The sequence below is a fragment of the Crocodylus siamensis genome, chromosome 3 (genome assembly GCF_052110815.1).
Source record: "Crocodylus siamensis isolate JL-2025a chromosome 3, ASM5211081v1, whole genome shotgun sequence".
Taxonomy (NCBI): Eukaryota; Metazoa; Chordata; order Crocodylia; family Crocodylidae; genus Crocodylus; species Crocodylus siamensis.
Genome location: NC_143397.1, coordinates 101,497,358 through 101,515,035, shown reverse-complemented (window position 1 = coordinate 101,515,035; position 17,678 = coordinate 101,497,358). Strand labels below are relative to the sequence as shown.

The 17,678-nt window shown below is 46.3% G+C and overlaps 1 protein-coding gene across 3 annotated transcripts in view; it reads right to left on the bottom strand.

Annotated features, from left to right (window-relative positions):
• The window catches only part of PLPPR1 (phospholipid phosphatase related 1), a 261,329-nt gene that overhangs the window by 130,366 nt on the left and 113,285 nt on the right, over positions 1–17,678 (bottom strand). Inside the window, exon 2 of one of the 3 annotated variants that reach the window (XM_090038883.1) lies at positions 13,959–14,028. The exons of the other annotated variants lie outside the window; for them this stretch is intronic. The gene's annotated coding sequence lies outside the window, so the exon portion shown is untranslated. The remainder of the gene's footprint in view (positions 1–13,958; positions 14,029–17,678) is intronic. 3 annotated transcript variants of the gene reach the window in all.

The following is a 17,678-nucleotide window of genomic DNA, read 5'->3' as shown; positions in this document are numbered from 1 at the left end:
GGGAGGATTATGAAAATGCAGAGTTGAGCAAAGGCATAACAAGGCAGCAGGGCCAGCTGGGGCAACAGTGACGCACAGAAGCGACTTCTGGCTTCTACCAGGCTGCTTGCACAGCCATGCAGCTGTTATTTTAATGTGCCTCCCAGCTCCAAGTTAGTAACCTGGGTTTCTGCCCTGGGCTTCCCACCAGAGTCAGGCTATTCAAATTGCCATCACCCAAACTTCCTACATTCAGTTCCAGTAGGAAAACCAATGGTCCATCTGTCATTGACAAATTTACTTCTACTTTTAGCCTATTCCAAACACGGTAAGAAGTGTCTAGTTATCTTCAATCTAGAAATATTTTACTATTGCAGAACACTGGGAATGTGAACCAGAGGATGTTGTTTATAACTGATTTCCTCCATGTACATCTCCAGTACCAACACTAATACTTCATCCTCACAGTCACCCATGCTCTTTCCAAGCAAGTAAGACAATTTCATGCTCTGGTCCACAAAGGTTTATGTATCCAGATAATGCTACGCTCTCATCCAATACCTTTCTGATTCTTTATCTGCTTTACTTTCTAGGAATAATGAACTGTCTTAATAGGTTGCGATTTTTAATTTTTTTTTTTAATGAATTGGCAAAAAGTATCTCTTGAAAGAAAAAACAACTCCTCATAATCACTGTATAGTCAAAGACAGCTCCTTTTCCAGGACCTGGGTTTTATCAACTAAGTTCATCTCAAAGCTTCTGGCTGTTGGCAGGATACTATGACAAAGATGAAAAGCAATGTATTTAAGAGCTCTTTGCTGCATCAAACATGGTTTTCTAGGTCACTCATATGATATTTATTCAAATCCAGGATGAGGTTTTTTTCTCCCATTCAATATGGGGAGAAAGCCTCTCATTACAATTTCAGGTTTAAGCCAGGGGGCCAGAAGCTGCTGCAGATCCAGTCTGGCCCTGACCTGGGCTTGGGTTTGGAGTTGCCTGGCCCCTACCGTCCCCTCTGCCCCTCAGGCTTTCCGCTTCCTCTCTCTCCCCACACTGCCATTTACCCTCCATCACAGCTCTGGCTTCACCTGACCACACAGCAGCAGCAGTTCCAACCCACAAACCATATGCTCCATAGTGGAGTGGGAGTGAAGCAATGACAGAGGGTAAGCAGCTGCAGGGATGGGGGTAGGCACCAGGAGAAGCCAAGCAGGAGGGGAACAAATAGTGGGGGAGCAGGCAAGTGCCAGGCGTCATGGGGAGGGCAGGTGTTGGATTGTGCAAGCAGCAGGGGTGGCGAGTAGTAGGGAGGACAGGCAACAGGGACCAGAGGGTGAAGGGCTGGGGTCAGACCATTTGGCTTCCCTAGCACCAGCCCACCACCACCTGAACCCTGTCACTGGTCACCCCACTGCAGTGGTAGGGGGAAACAAATTTAAGATGACTTTCCAATAATTGAATTCTGTACGTGGAAAACTGTAACAAATTTATAAGTTTTCCATGTATAGAATGTAATTGTTAGGGCATTGTCGTAAATTTGAAGTTGTCTTAAATTCAGGTATATATCGTAAATGCAGAAGAGTTCCCAGAATCCATGTGCTCTTCTGTGTGTATCGCGTCAGATTAACAGGACTGACCCTGGAGACTTTACCCAGGTCAGCTGCTGCTCTGACCACAGCGGGGCAACTCTAATAAGTAAAAGATGTTGTTTAGAGCCCGAAATGACTGCAAACTACGTACAACAATTCTTCTGAATATAATTTATAGATTAAGACACAGAATGGCTAGTCACTCCCCCATTGCCCAAAAATCCATTTCAAAACGGCAGCAATCTCATTCAGCTAAAGAGGGATGAACAGAAATCTTCGTTTTTCTACATACACTGTTCATTCCCGCCAAGCGACTGCTGGTATTAGAAGTTCAGTGCTCTCTTCCTAACTGCCATATGACAAATGCCTAGCAGGATTATCTTCCCAGAAGATAAAGGTCTATTTAATTGTCAGGTAACACTGGGACTACCTAGTGATTCAATAAAATTAATCCCATGTTCAATAGACACTTATTCACCGAGATTAAGACAATTAGAACAATATGGAGTTTATCCTCTCATCCAGAACAAAGGTGGGCTGAGGCACAGACACACAAGCAATAAGGAGCAACTGGCAGCTATGGAGTGTCTAAAGGGATATCAAAATGAAATTATGTATGTTGAATAAATGAATGAGTGAACAAGAGGAAAAACAATGAAGCTCAAGTAACTTAATAGACTAGAGCATTTAAATTTTTCAGAACTATTGTTCTGTGCTAATAGATTTGTGGCAGTGTTACTACAATGTATAACTTTTGTTACTACTGCTTTGTTAAGGTCTATTTAAGGTAATCTGTCTATGTAATAGTGTTAAGAGGATTTATATAGCCCTTTTTACTATTGTATCTAAGGCCCTCCCAGTCTTCAGTATGTTTAACTTCATAACACACCTATAAGAGAGTAAAGTAATAACTACTAGCCCTATTTTACAAGCAGGGAAACAGGGCATAGAGAGATTAACATCTACATCCGCAGAGATAGGCACCCAGACTCACATTAAAATACATTTGAATTTATGGGGCAGGCCAGTTGTGCTCAACCTCTGGCTTGTGAGCCTGATCTGGCTGCAGAACCTCTTTCTTATCTGACCTTTGAGGTTCCTAATGGGTCCATAAATGTGGTAGTGGGAGCTCCTGTGCTGTCAAATTTCAGGACCTGTGGGGAGTCCTTCAGGCTTGATAACATGGCTCTGAGCACAAGATTGCACGGATGCACAGTCAGGCAGGTACACACTCTCTCTGGCTGGACTGGGGCACATGGGGTTGGGCTGGCATGTGGCTGCATCCAGCATGGGGGACTACACCCGTAGACTGAGTCTACGTGGGATCCAGCCTACAGACTGACCCCACGCCACACATCCAGCCCATGGTGCTGGAAGGTTGGGCAATACGTTTCTGAGGACATGGCTCCAAGTGCCTATAGTTACAGAGATAAAAATTAAACTGGGATCCCAAGTTAGCATCCCAACCACTGGAATACCCATCAACATGATGTGCATTGATCATGCCACATACTACAACTCATTCTTTCCTTGCATGTCCATAATACCAATGAAATGCTGGTGTCAATAGTGCTCAAGAAAGTCCAACATCCAAGTAATATGGGTAGACTCCTGAGAAGCATACTTCCTCCAGGGAGCCCACAGAGTGAGACTAAGTAACTTAACACCACCCAGGATTCAGTGTCAAACAGGGAATGGATCTGGGATGAACTAGATACTAGGCAAGCCTCTTTATCTCTGGGACAGCTTTTTCCCTCCTGCTACAATTACAATCAACTTTAAAATTGTTAAATGACTTAAAATGTGCACATTACTTAAACCCTTCTAAAGGAATTATTTCAGGATGTATTCTTTTGGACTTTAATACATGACGGTGATTAAGGATAAGGAGACAAAGTTGGCATGGTTTAAAGTCTATGGGTGTCTTTACATGTGGTCCAGGGGTGGCGGGGCCACTCAGCCCTTTACTTCCCATTTATGAAGAAGGAAGGAATAAGGAAGTACCTTATTCTTTGCCCCATCAGTCCTAGCCATTACTATGAAGAGACTTCTGATGATATCCGTATTGCTGAAATGAAAATTACCTTAAACCAAAAGCTGCTTGGGTATTGGAAGAATGAGCAGGTTTTTACATGAAAATGAGGGGAAGAAAGTGTTTCCAATGCCCCCACCCTCCATCAAAGGCATTACTATGAGAGCAAGAGTAACTGGGAATGTTAAATTCAAAATACCCAGTTACGTAGCAATGGAAGACAAGGGTAAAACTCCAGCTGATTTCACTAACACCAAGTACAAATTCAAAAAGAGTGAATAGTGGATCAAATAGTAGAAACGCTTTCAAGAAAAATGAAACAGAAACCTAGAATACAAAAGGCAAATGTTTACCCCATTATTTTTGATGGGGTCCCAGACTTTTTATAGCTAATTCCTGCTGTGTTATAGATGACAAACATGAGTTCAAGAGGCACTGGCATGGTTTAAGTAATCTAATTCAGTATCACTAACAATTTTGCAACTCAGAATTGTTTCCTCAGCGTGATTTATGACAGAAATAATAGCAGTAACATGTATGCAATTTCTCTAAAAAATAAATTTTATATATATACATATATATAGTACTTTATTCACAAAAACAGTGGTATGCCTTCTTCTATACCACAGATTTATTCAAAACAAGGAGCAAAAATAACACTTCCCCAAGAAGCCCAGTTCATGTATTTCATTGTCTGAGTGTCTAAACAATAAACATTGCTGCTGCATTATTTTGATAGATGATAAAACATGTTATGAAAGGATTATCTTCAAGTGATTGTATAGATAAGATTACAATATTTTGTCTTATTTTAGTATATAACAGAAGGGGAGACTGCACAGCAAATACACCATTTGACTTGTAACTTTATCATTTCTATTTTTGTCAGCAAGCAACACAAACCACAGTATTTGACTCTAGATCTGCAGCTGAATTTTCTCAATCTTTGGAATCATCAACACTGGAGTGTTTACTGAAACAACTATTCTGGAATGATTATTCTGGAGTACTTATTTCAGTAAACTCCATGTGTAGACAACCTCAAGACAGAAAACCATGCCAGCATATATTTAATGCTATACATATGAATGGTTCTATCAATTTCTTCAATTCATTAATTGAAGCTGTAATCAGTACAACTGCGCTTGCTTTAAGCTGAGTGTGCCTGTGCCTTTAAGGATCATCTGTGCTGCTGCTCCTCCCGGTCAACTCTCCCCTGCTCACTTTGCATGCCTGGTGCTCTTGCAAGCTGCCGGATCACTTTTTTTGCAGCTAGGAAGGCTTCCACTTTCCCACCTCTTCCCACTCCTGTGTTCCATTTATGGCTAGAGTCCGGGAGAGTTAATGGCAGGAAGCTCCTCTCCGACTCCAACTTGCCTCCCTCTTTATCAAGTTTCTTTTTCCTGATTTTCTGTCTCTGAACTTTCTTCCTTTCCCCTGCCTGTTGCTCTGGCTCTTTTCCTTGCTCCATCTCCACTTTTGTTCTCTGCCAGGTTTCTTCCTTCTTTCCCTCTCCCACCTCCATGTCTTTTGATCCTTTGTTTGCTGTTCTGTCCTCCCCTTCCAGTTTGCCTCCAATTCTCTTTTTTGCAGCCTCTGTTACAGAGATTCTATTTCCCTTGCTCTCCATTTCTCCCCCTGCACAGTCTCCCATCTCAGTTTGTCCCACTTCCCCTTCCTCGCTGCCCCTTTCTGATTCTTGTGGTTCCTCAGGGGATCTGACCTTGGTTGTAAAAGCTGTTGGACATCTATGCTATAGTACAAGTGTCCCTCCCCCATGCAAACAGTGCATTAAACTCCTGGCACTCTGCTGCTCTCTGCCCCATCCCTTCATACCTGTAACACTACGAGGCAACTGTGTGCAGCCAAGTGTCCTTCCTTCTCACATCTGTTACATTGCTTCAGTTGCCTGTGGTATACTATAAAATCCTGACCTGGCCTTATCTGGACAACTGATGGGAGGTGCTGCACCTCACCTGGGCTCCACTCATTTGGTTTTAACACTGCTCGAGCCCTCCAAGACGCCATCCAAATACCATATTTGTCCCTCAGTTTCTCTACCCACACAACTATGCATAATTTTTCCAGACATCTTTCTATGTCTTCTGCCTGTAATATATCCATATACTTTTGGATAATAATTACTCTTTCCCTTGACTGTCCCCCTGCTACAAACTTTAACCCTTTTAATTCCTCCCTCCCCACTTCCTCTGCATATTTCTCCCAACTTTTTTCACACACTTTTTTGTTCCATTTAGTTGTTATGTCTTTTGGCTGAAGAAACCAATCATGTTGGTGAGGTGTTCCACCTGCTCCTCAATACCTCAAAGCACCTCCTCCATCAAATCATATCTCTTCATCCTCAAGTTCTTCTGCATCCCATAACCAGTTAATGCTACCCTTATCCATAATCTCCACTCTGGACTGGCATCCTGCGGTCTCTTCTGTATCTTTCCACTATGCCACTCACAGCAGGCTGGCCTTTTATCATGCTCCCAATGATCCTTCAGCTGCTCCCACGCTCTCTCTCATGTCCCCACTCACCTTTGCTCTTGCCATCCCTCTGGCCTTACCCCTCTTACCACCGTCTTCTTTGCCACTGCCTCTGTTGCTGTCTCTACCGTTGCTCTTGCCTTCATCTTGGCCATCTTCTTTCCTCTCCACTTTCCCACCTTTATCCACACTTCCTATGTCTCCAGTCCATTGTTTCCACTCTTCATTTCTCTTTCCACATCCTGGTTATCAGCTACAACTGCCATTGTTTTGGACTTTGGGCTTCCCTCCTCCACTCCTGCTATCCCGATGCTCCATCAATCTCTCTCTCTTCTTTTAAAGCATTGATCAGGTTGTCAGCTGATGACTTAATCTCAGCCAAAAAAAAAAAAAAAAAGGGTAGGTGTTTCCTTGGCAAGGAACTGGAACCGGGCCTGGATGTACTACAATAACAGACCGGCACCAGGACAGCCAGAGCCAGCCCCGATACCCTCCCCTGGGTGTCAAATTCTTCTACATTTGATCTTAGCCAAAAAGGCAGAGACACTGACAGGAACTTTTCTTTATTTTATTTTTAAAAACAAAACAAATACAGGAAACTAAATTAACATAAATCTTGACAATCTCCCCTACAACAATACCTTATTCTTATTACGCCCATTTCCACCATTAAACACACTAACCTCTCACAAGCCACACCCAATCCAGGAGGAAGCCACAACTTTCACTCCATCCCTTTGTCCATTTGGAAGAAACACCACAGTTCTTCCCTCCAACTCTTCTCTGCCTTCTCCTTTCCCATCCATCCCATCAAATCCCTAACTACTGCTATCATGTCTTTCTTTCTTATCCTATTAACCACCTTTTTCTGGCCTTTTAATAATCTAGTCCCACTCCCTCTAGTTTACCTTCAACAAACTCTCCATCTTCATATAGTGGACTGGTGGCTGCTAACCCACAGTTTTTTCCATTCTCCTCTGTACATGCCCCATCTTCTTAACAGTCTTCCTGCCAGGCTATAGCAGAAACATGCAGTGTCCTCCACCCCCTCCACTGGCTCTTTATAGAATATACTTCTCCCACACCGTTGCTGCTTTCCTTTCAGCATCCTTTGGGCTTCCAGAGATCTTAATTACGATCCACGTAGTGAACCAAAGACTGCGGCGCTGGTGTCATCAGGAAGGCTTTGGCTTCCATGACCACAGCCTGCTCTTTGGCGAGAGAGGCAGCGAGCTGCTGGGAGGAGATGGCCTCCACCTCTCTCCCCTGGGGAGGAGGCTCTTCTCAGCCAGACTGGCTGACCTGCTCCACCAAGCTTTAAACTAAGCCCGCTGGGGGATGGGGGGACTACTGCCACTGCTGGCCCGCTGAATGGCCCTTGCAAAGCCAGCGGACCAAGGCACTTAAGGGAGCCCACCCCTGCCCCAGCCCTGGCACAATCTGTGGGCAAGGCAAGAGCCCCTAAGGGGACACTTGCCTCCCTGTACACTAATGCCAGGAGCCTGGGCAACAAGCAGGAGGAGCTCTTCCTCCTGCTCAGTGCAAAGAATTATGACGTCATTGGGATAACGGAGACCTGGTGGGACTCCACCCATGACTGGACCACAGGTATAGGGGGCTATACCTTGTACAGGAGGGATCATGTTGACAAAAGGGGCGGGGGTGTAGCTCTCTCTGTGAAGGAAAGCTACATGTCCCTGCAAGCTGATGTTGGCGACCAGCATGGACAGCTAGAGACCCTCTGGGTAAAAATTCATGGGGAATACGGCACAGGGGACACAACGGTGGGAGTCTACTACAGACCTCCCACTCAAAGTCCTGAGCTTGACCAGGAGATGGCCCGGGAACTGACTGAGGCCGCTTGCTCCAGGACCTTGGTTGTCATGGGTGACTTCAATTACCCGGACATCTCGTGGGAAGATCACTCAGCAAAATCTGAGCAGTCGCAAAGCTTTCTCTCGTGCGTGGATGACCTCTACCTGACTCAAGAAGTCTATGGGCCAACGAGAGGCAAAGCGCTGCTTGACCTGGTAATGGCTATGGGGGACAACCTAATCAGCGACCTAGTGATCAATGGGAAGCTGGGTGACAGCGACCATGAGCTGATCACCTTCACCATCCACCGTAAAGCTGGCAAGTCAGTCAGCAACACAGAAGTCCTTGACTTCAGAACAGCCAGAGGGTTGTGATTGATGGCAGTCATTCATCGTGGTGCCCTGTGACCAGTGGGGTCCTTCAAGGCTCTGTCCTTGGACCCATCCTGTTCAACATCTTCATTAATGATGTGGACATTGGAGTCAGGAGTGGACTGGCCAAGTTCGCCAATGACACCAAACTTTGGGGCAAAGTATCCATGCCAAAAGATAGGCGGGTGATCCAGGCTGACCTGGACAAGCTCAGCAAATGGGCAGACGAGAACCTGATGGTGTTTAATACCAAAAAATGCAAGGTTCTCCACCTTGGGAGGAAAAACCTGCAGCATCCTTATAGGCTCAGCAGTGCTACGTTGGCTAGCACTACAGAAGAAAGAGACTTGGGGGTCATCATTGACCACAAGATGAACATGAGCCTGCAATGCGATGCTGCGGCTAGTAAAGCGAGCAAAATACTGGCTTGCATCCATAGATGCTTCTCAAGCAAATCCCGGGACGTCATTCTCCCCTTGTACTCGGCCTTGGTGAGGCCGCAGCTGGAGTACTGCATCCAGTTTTGGGCTCCACAATGCAAAAAGGATGTGGAAAAGTTTGAGAGAGTCCAGAGGAGAGCCACGCGCATGATCAGAGGTCAGAAAAACAGATCTTATGATGATAGGCTGAGAGACATGGGACTCTTTAGCCTGGAAAAGCGCAGGCTCAGGGGTGATCTGATGGCCACCTATAAGTTTATCAGGGGTGACCACCAGGATCTGGGGGAATGTTTGTTCACCAGAATGCCCCAAGGGATGTCTAGGTCGAACGGTCACAAACTCCTGCAAGACCGTTTCAGGCTGGACATAAGGAAGAATTTCTTTACTGTCCGAGCCCCCAAGGTCTGGAACAGTCTGCCAGCGGAGGTGGTTCAAGCACCTACACTGAACCTTCAAGAGTAAATTGGATGCTTATCTTGCTGGGATCCTATAACCCCAGCTGACTTCCTGCCCTTTGGGCAGGGGGCTGGACTCGATGATCTCCCGAGGTCCCTTCCAGCCCTGATGTCTATGAAACCGATGAAATCATGAATTCCTTGCACCCATCCTCTTTCCTCTTAGTCATGCCATCCTGAAAGCTAGGAATCCACCAACTCAAAAGGAAGCAAGTTCATACCTTACTCCCTGGATGTATACAGGGCCAAGTTCTATTCCATCCAGTAGGCATCTAAGTGCATTTATTTGCCTAAATATAATTCTGTTCGGCCCTGTTCAGCTCCTTGAAGGGGGTCATAGTAGACGCATTCACACTGTGACCCCTGTCAGGTAATACTTGGTAATACCTGCAAATTCTGCCAGAACTCCAAACCATGATTTTGACTCTACAGATTCACTGTCACTGGGTCTCCTCAAACCACTGGCCTATACAAAGACTACAGGAAACAGTATGAACTAAACCCTTTTTCTTCAAATACCATTGCTACAGGTAAGGAGTTCATGTAAGTAATCACAGGAGAACACAGGAAATCCTGACAGACCCTGATGGAGTCAACTGACATGATGCAGAATAGTAAAAAGGCATGGGCAACAATACGTATACAGTTTTCCCGCGATTTATGCTGCACATGCGTTCCCATCAAATGGTGCATAAATAGAATTCGCATAAAGCGAACCCACTTTACAATGTAACAAATAGGGATAGGTTCCCATGGCGGTGAGGGAGGGAGGGAGCGAGGTTGGGACTAGGGAAGGGGTGTGGGGAGGGGTGCCGCTCCCAGGGCTGCACAAGGCAGCAAAGCAGAGGGAACAGAGCGGCACTCACCCCAGACCTGGCTGCAGCAGCCCTGGGAGTGGCCAGTGCCAGCTGCCTGCAGCCCCTGGGCTGCACTGTGCTCCACATGTCCCCACTCACCTCTGCTCCTGGGCCACTGCAGCTGGGGCTGGAGTGAGTGCTGCACCTCACAATGCCCAGGGCTCCGCTTGTCCACCCTCACCCAAGCCTATGCTGGAGCAGCCCCGGGAGCTACCTGCACCATGACACAGCACAGCCCAGAAGCAGGGGTGAGCCCAGGTGTGGGGGGACAGGTGGAGCATGGTGCAGCTGCTCCCAGGGCTGGGGTAAGTGGGGTAAGTGGGGCCATGGCCCTTTCCCTTCCCCCCCACAGACTTACCTGCTTGGGTGGAGGGGCATCTACGCTGATCACAGAAGAGCAAATTTACCTCACATATAATGAGTTATGGGTCTAAATATGCTCATCGCATAAGAGCAAATTCACATATAAAGAACACAAAAATCAAGCAAAACCTGTACTAACCAATGACCCATGAAAGGCAGATCAACATCATAATGTCAGTGCTAACCAAATTGCTCATCAGATGCTTCTCAATAGAAAAAGCCCCAAAACCAAAACGAAAGAAAGAAAGAAAGACTAACTTTTAAGAAAGGTTTATTCCGGGGAGGGTGACAAATGGGGGGCAGTAGAGATCATGTACAGGTTGGCCGGAAGATCTGGGCCTCAAAGACAAGGCCTGCGTGCATGGCCTGCAAGGCCTGCCCATACACTCTAGACAAAAAAACAAAAAGAACAAAAGTAGTATGTGCACATATACAGTTCTTGCTAGTGGGGACACTCAGGGGGGCCTCAGAAAGAAAGAAACAAAAAAACAAAAATTCAGACTGGAAAAGGTACAAGCACTCCTGAGTTTTACAAGCCCCTTCTCAACAACAATAGGTATTAACGCACTGAAGACCAGGAAAACAACCAGTTTTGATAACATACTTACCAAAAAAAAAAAAAAAAAAAAAAATCAAGGAATTTAGACCTCAGACTCAAGAATGGCTCCTCTGCCTATACAAGTCATGCACAGCCAGTCAAAAAATTCCAAAGATATGGCAAGAAGCATAGGTAGTGGCACTTCTAAAGCCAGGGAAAGATCTGTCTGACCTACCTGCCTAGTGGCTCAGATCTACCTGCCATGCCACACACAAAAACTGTGTGAATGACTGATATTGAACTGGCTTGTCACATACATGGATAAACACCTAATCCGCAAAGACGACACCTTTCACCCTAGAAAAATCAACAGCTGCTCAGTCTAACTCAACATATTGAGGATGGTTTTTAAAAAGGCACTGGAGCGGTGTTCATCAACTTAACAGCCAGCTACAACACAGTTAGCCACCGACTCCTGCACAAGACCCTGGAAATGACAAAAGACCTACACCTTACAGAGCTGATATGAGCCCAAACTGAAAACAGACTTTTTCGTCAAATTGGATGGAAAGCAAAGCAGATAGAGGCAACAGATTAATGGCCTCCCCCAAGGAAGTGTACTCGCATCGCTGTTATATAACATCTATATGAATGACCAACCAATTGATTTGTAAACAAAACATTTAATCTTTGCAGGCGACCTGTGCATAATGGCCTATGGCTCTGACCATGTTGAAACATCCCTAAGTGAGGCACTTGCTGGCTTACCCTCATACTACACTGAAAACCAATTACATGAGCCCAGTGAAAACACATGTATGTGACTTCTATCTGAAAAAAAACCAAGGGGCCAACTGCCAATTCAACATTACATGGTCCAGGACTCCACTATCCCACTGTCCAAATTCACCCTAGGTCAAAGCCTCTCACACAAAGAACACATCATGAAGACAAAAGCAAAGGGCAGCACTTGTAACAACATTTTATATAAACTCACCAACCTGAAATGGGGAGCTAGGCTCTCAACCATCCCAACCACTGCTCTGGCTCTCAGCTTCTCCTCTGCTGAGTATGCACACCCTGTACAGGATAGATCTGTACATGCTAAGTGCCTTGACCTCATTCTGAATAATAGCTGCCAATGTATGACAAGATGTCTGAAGCCTACCAGCCTAAACAGCGTGCGCTTGCTAGATGGCATTGCTCTGCCTGACATCAGAAGAGCAGCAGCCAGCAGGACAGAATGATCGAGACAAACTGAAGGTGAGACACCTGCAGTATGACCATCCCACAGTACACAAATGTCTGAAATCACATAGGAGCTTCCTCACCAACACCCAACCTCTTGATGCCACAACCAAGGAGACACGACTACAGATGTGGAACAGGAATCTAAAGAAAATATCTAACGGTGAAAAAATGTATATTACAGTGGCCAAGTCCTTACCACCAGGGGTTGGTAAAGCATAACAAAGGTAGAGATGCCTCAACTGCCTATGAACTGGAGTTGGAGATCCCAAGTAACTAATGAAGAAGTGGGGTTATACCATTGGTTCAACCATGTGTAACTACATCAGAGAGTCTCAGACTACGCAATATCTACTGAAATGCCTGGTGCTCAAAGGCACATGCACAATGAAAAATCTTGCAAAGTACAGTAAATGAGCACAAGCATATGTAACAAAAGGGTAAAACGGGCTGTAGAGATACAAGAAGAACTTGAAACAAAATCCATTAATGTGTCTGCTTTGGTAACACATTATCAGCTTACTCCTAAGAAAAAGTTTAAAAAAAAAAGTGAGAAGGAAGAGGACCCACCTGGCTTTTGCATAAACAGTTTTTCAGGTATTCAAGCCAGGTGGAATACAATGTCACTTAGGTGACAAAGCCTACTTAGATGCCTAATAGGTAGATGAGGATCTGGCCCATACAGGATAAGTTAGGCTAGGCTTGTGCTTCTGTCAGCATTTCCAAGGGGAAGAGAGGGGATCAACATTACCATGCAAGCATAGGCGAAATTAGCACAAATGAGGAATCTCATGGTAAAGGTGAAGTGTAAAGGGAAAAATAAAAATTGCATCAAGCCCTGATTTATGCGCCACATGCTCCCATTAAGCAGGCTGTGGGGGGACATGAACAGTGAACTACCCTTTCACTAACCTTTCGAAAATTTCTCTATTCCTTCTATGAAATCCCTTGGTGTCCTTCACTGAAGATGTCACAAAAATTCTTCGTTTTATGACATCCCAGACATGTTGTATGCTCTTTAGTTATACGTGAGTTCAGACTCTGAAATAATCCTCATTGATCAAGAAGGATTTCTAGATTTTACAGGAAGGAAAAAAACTTCTCGAATTACTTCCAGAAACTGGCTAGTGGGGGAAGCAATATACAGTGTGCTGCTAGCACAAGATACCACTACCCCTTGCAGTAAGGGAAAGCCAAGAGCTTCTTAGAAGCATGACTGCCTTCTTGTGCTACAGGTATGCTGATCTACATGCAGGGCTTGGGGAAAAACTATAGCCTGCCCCTTTGAGGCATGGTCTTCTTCTCTATTTATTGCATTGGCACTTAGCTATCAGCTTATCTTAACTACATGATTTACATGCTCCTCATGGGCCAATTTTAGCTCCAGTTACACTATGGTACATCCAGAACAGACCCACTGTGATGAATTAAACTATGTCTGATTTTACTGAGATTTAAACATGGCCCGAAATTAAATTCAAGAAATATAAGACACATTTAACATGAGAACACAGGATGCCAGAGATGCCTTAAGGTCAAATACGAGGGGGTCATATAATTTCATCTTTTTGCATGTCCCCTCTCTTTGGGGAGAATTTTCCCATACAATCCTCTTAACTCTATATTTTGCACAATATACAGAGATGTCAAGAAGAAAGTGTTTCCACTTTTCTTGCAACAAGCTTTCCTGGGGGGCGGAAAAAAAAAAAAAAAATCAAAGGATTTAGCATGGTGAGGGAGGAGCTTCGAATCACAGAATTTGAAGGGTGTCTAACCTTTTAAAGCTTTCATAGTACTGTTGTTTATCCCTGTCTCCCCCACCTCTCTGCCATCATTCAGTGATTGCTGTACAAAAAAGCAAAAAACAACATGGCATGTCATATCACTCACATCAGAGCCACTCAAATTAGACACTTCTCTGTAATCAGCAACTCTGATCAGACAGAGACATTTCCATTAAAACCCATGCATGAAAGCTGCTGTTATAAACACGCACCTCTTTAGAGCCTGTCCATCATATTGTTTACACATAATGCTTGAAATTCTGCCCTCAGTCACAGGCACACAGCCTTACTCAAAGTCAGTGAATTGTTAACAATGGGCATATAACTTCCTCATAGTCATCCTAATGTTTGTGTAACGCATGCAATTATTTTACTGGAATTCTCTTCCTTGTGAGTGTGGATGATAGCTGAAACATGGTAGAATTAGGCAGACACAAGCCTTGATCCTACAAATATGCACACACAGGACTGTACAACCACCTGCGGTTTCTTCTTGCCCTATTTTTATGCGTCTGTGATTTGATAAAAAAGTACATTGGAAGGAATGGAATTATTCAGTCATGTAAAGCAATTTACAAATGTGTGCATAGGCTCAGGGACCCATCTTCAAAATTCATATGTGTGCATTCTATATAATGCAGGAAAATACGGGTAGCAACAGTAAACATATTTCAAGCCAAAGAGGAAAGTATATTTCATCTAAGCATGCTAAAAATGGACATCACTAAATAATATGACAAAATCGGTCAATTACTACTAGAGCCCTGCTTTTTTTGCCCAGGGTATTTTTTTTGACCCCTGGATATGCAGGGGTCTAATTTGGCCCCTGCACTGCAAATCTGCAGCGTGGGGAACATTTTTTTATTCCCATACGTGCCTCTTGCAGCGTCTCAAAGGGCTTGAAGAAGCTGCAAGAAGCGTGTGTGTGCTCATCTGGATGTGTTCCCTGGGGCCTCTTTCAATGGTTCTTGGAGTATATCAGGGAGCAAGACCTGTCCCCTCCTCCATACATGAAAGCCCCAGAGCTGTTGTAGATGGAGCAGAGGACAGGTCTTGCTCCCTGATATGCCCATTTTGCCTCGGCAAAACTGCCCCTTTGTTGCAACTCCTTTTCCCCACCTCCCCTCTTCTACCTCACTGTCCTTTATGCCCATTGGAAACCCAGGGACTTCCCAGGCTACAAGTAGACTACAAATAGAGGTGCATTGATACATCGGTCCAATATTGGATCAGCACCAATATAAATAAAATTGACTAGATCAGAAATTGGCCTGAAGTGGCCGATAATTGGGCCGGTAAGTGCCTATGTGGATGCGCAGCTGCAGCATAGCACATAGGAAGCGAGGAGCGTAGCCCAGCAGCATGGAGAGCTGTCTGCAGCTGTTAAGTTTGTTGCAGTGAAAGGGGAGGGAAGAGGCATGGCATGGGGCACTCCCCTCCCAGGGCCACTGCTGCCCGCTCTGAGTACAGCACAGCACAGCACAGCACAGCACAGCACAGCACAGCACAGCACAGCACAGCACAGCACAGCATGGCCCCTGGCCCTAGCCCCCCGCTGCAGTTCACCCTGCCCCATATTGCGCAGATCCAGGGGCACATGCCCCACCCTCCAGGTGAGTAGCAGGAGCCCCCCTTCTAGACAAGCCACGGCTTTGTCCTGCACCCCACACTGCCCCAGTTGGGCAGCACCTACCCAAGCCCCACTCCCTCCCTCACCATGGGCGGCACTGACCTGCACTCCCACACCTCTCCCCTCCCCTTTCACCATAACAGGCTTACCAGCTGCATGCAGCTGTATCAGAAATCACATTGCTATCAGCTGATACAGCTTCATAGTTTCTAGGGTCAGAAGGGACCTGAGTAGATCATTAGTCCGACCCCCCATCACGGCAGGAAATAATACTGGGGTCAAATGACCCCAGCAAGATGTTCATACAACCTCCTCTTAAAAACCCCCAGGGTAGGAGCCTGCACCACTTCTCTTGGAAGTTGGTTCCAGACCCTAGCCGCCCTGACTGTGAAGTAGTGCTTCCTGATATCTAGCCTAAACCTACCCTCTGCCAGCTTGTGACTGTTATTCCTGGTCACTCCTGGTGGTGCTCAGGGGAACAGTGACTCCCCCAATGCCTGCTGATCCCCCCCGACTAGTTTATAACAGGCCACTAGATCCCCCCTCAGCCTTCTCTTTTGGAGGCTGGACAGGTTCAGGTCCCGTAGCCTCTCCTCATAGGGCCTGCCCTGTTGTCCCCTGATCATACGAGTGGCCCTCCTCTGGACCCTCTCCATGCTGTCCACGTCCCTCTTGAAGTGCGGTGCCCAGAACTGGATGCAGTACTCCAGCTGCGGCCTGACCAGTGCCGCATAGAGGGGGAGGATCACCTTTCTGGACCTGCTCGAGATGCATCTGTGGATGCATGACAAGGTACAGTTGGCCTTCCTGACTGCCTCCCCACACTGCAGGCCCATGTTCATCATCATCAATGATGACTCCAAGATCCTTTTCCACCTCCGTGCTGACAAGAGGTGAGTTCCCTAACCTGTAGGTATGGTGCCGGTTGTTCCTCCCCAGGTGCATCACCTTGCACTTGTCTGTGTTGAGTCCCGTCCTATTCACATCCGCCCACCCTTATAACCTGTCTAGGTCTGATTGTAGCCTGATGCTTCCTTCTAGTGTGCTCACATCCCCCCACATCTTAGTGTCATCAGCAAATTTGAACAGGGTGCTTTTTACCCCGTCATCCAAATCAATGAAGATGTTGAACAGTGCGGGCCTGAGGACCAAGCCCTGGGGGACCCCACTGCCCACGTCCTTCCAGGTTGAGAAGGACCCATCCACTACCACCCTCTGGGTGCGGCCCTCCAGCCAGTTGGCGACCCAATTCACTGCATGGGCGTTGACACCACAGCCCCCCAGTTTCTTAATGAGAAAGGGGTGAGAAACAGTGTCGAATGCCTTCTGGAAGTCCAGGAAGACTATGTCCACTGCTACCCCTGCATCTAATGGTCTGGTAACCTGATCATAGAAGGCCACCAGCTTGGTCTGACAGGACCTGCCACTGATGAACCTGTGTTGGTTGCCCGTAAGCATGCAGTCCCCTGCTGGCCCCTCCTGGATGTGTGCCAGCATAATTTTCTCAAACAGCTTGCCTAGGATCGAGGTAAGACTAACTGGCCTATAGTTTCCTGGGTCCTCCTTCCTACCCCTTTTGAAGATGGGAACCACACTGGCCCTCTTCCAGTCCTCTGGGACCACACCAGAGCACCACGAGTGCTCATGAAGCCATGCCAGGGGTCCTGCAATGACCTCGGCCAATTCCTTTAGGACTCTAGGGTGGAGACCATCCGGGCCAGCTGACTTGAATACGTCCAGCCCCTCCAGAAGCTCCATAACTAGTTCCTCGCTAACCTATGGCCCAGATGCGCCTCCCCTGGGGCCCGAGGGGGGCCCAGCAGGAAGGTGGCTGTTCTGGTCCCTACTTAGGAAGACAGAGGCAAAGAAATCATTAAACATGTTAGCTTTGTTGTCTGGTGTGACGACCAAATTTCCCAACGCGTCTTGCAAGGGCCCCACATTACCCAGGACCTTCTTTTTGCCCCCTATGTATTTAAAAAAGGACTTCTTATTGTCCTTAATCTGAGTAGCTAGTCCCAGTTCCATCTCTGCCTTGGCCTTCCTAACTGCCCCCTACATCCCCAAGCGACTGCAGAATA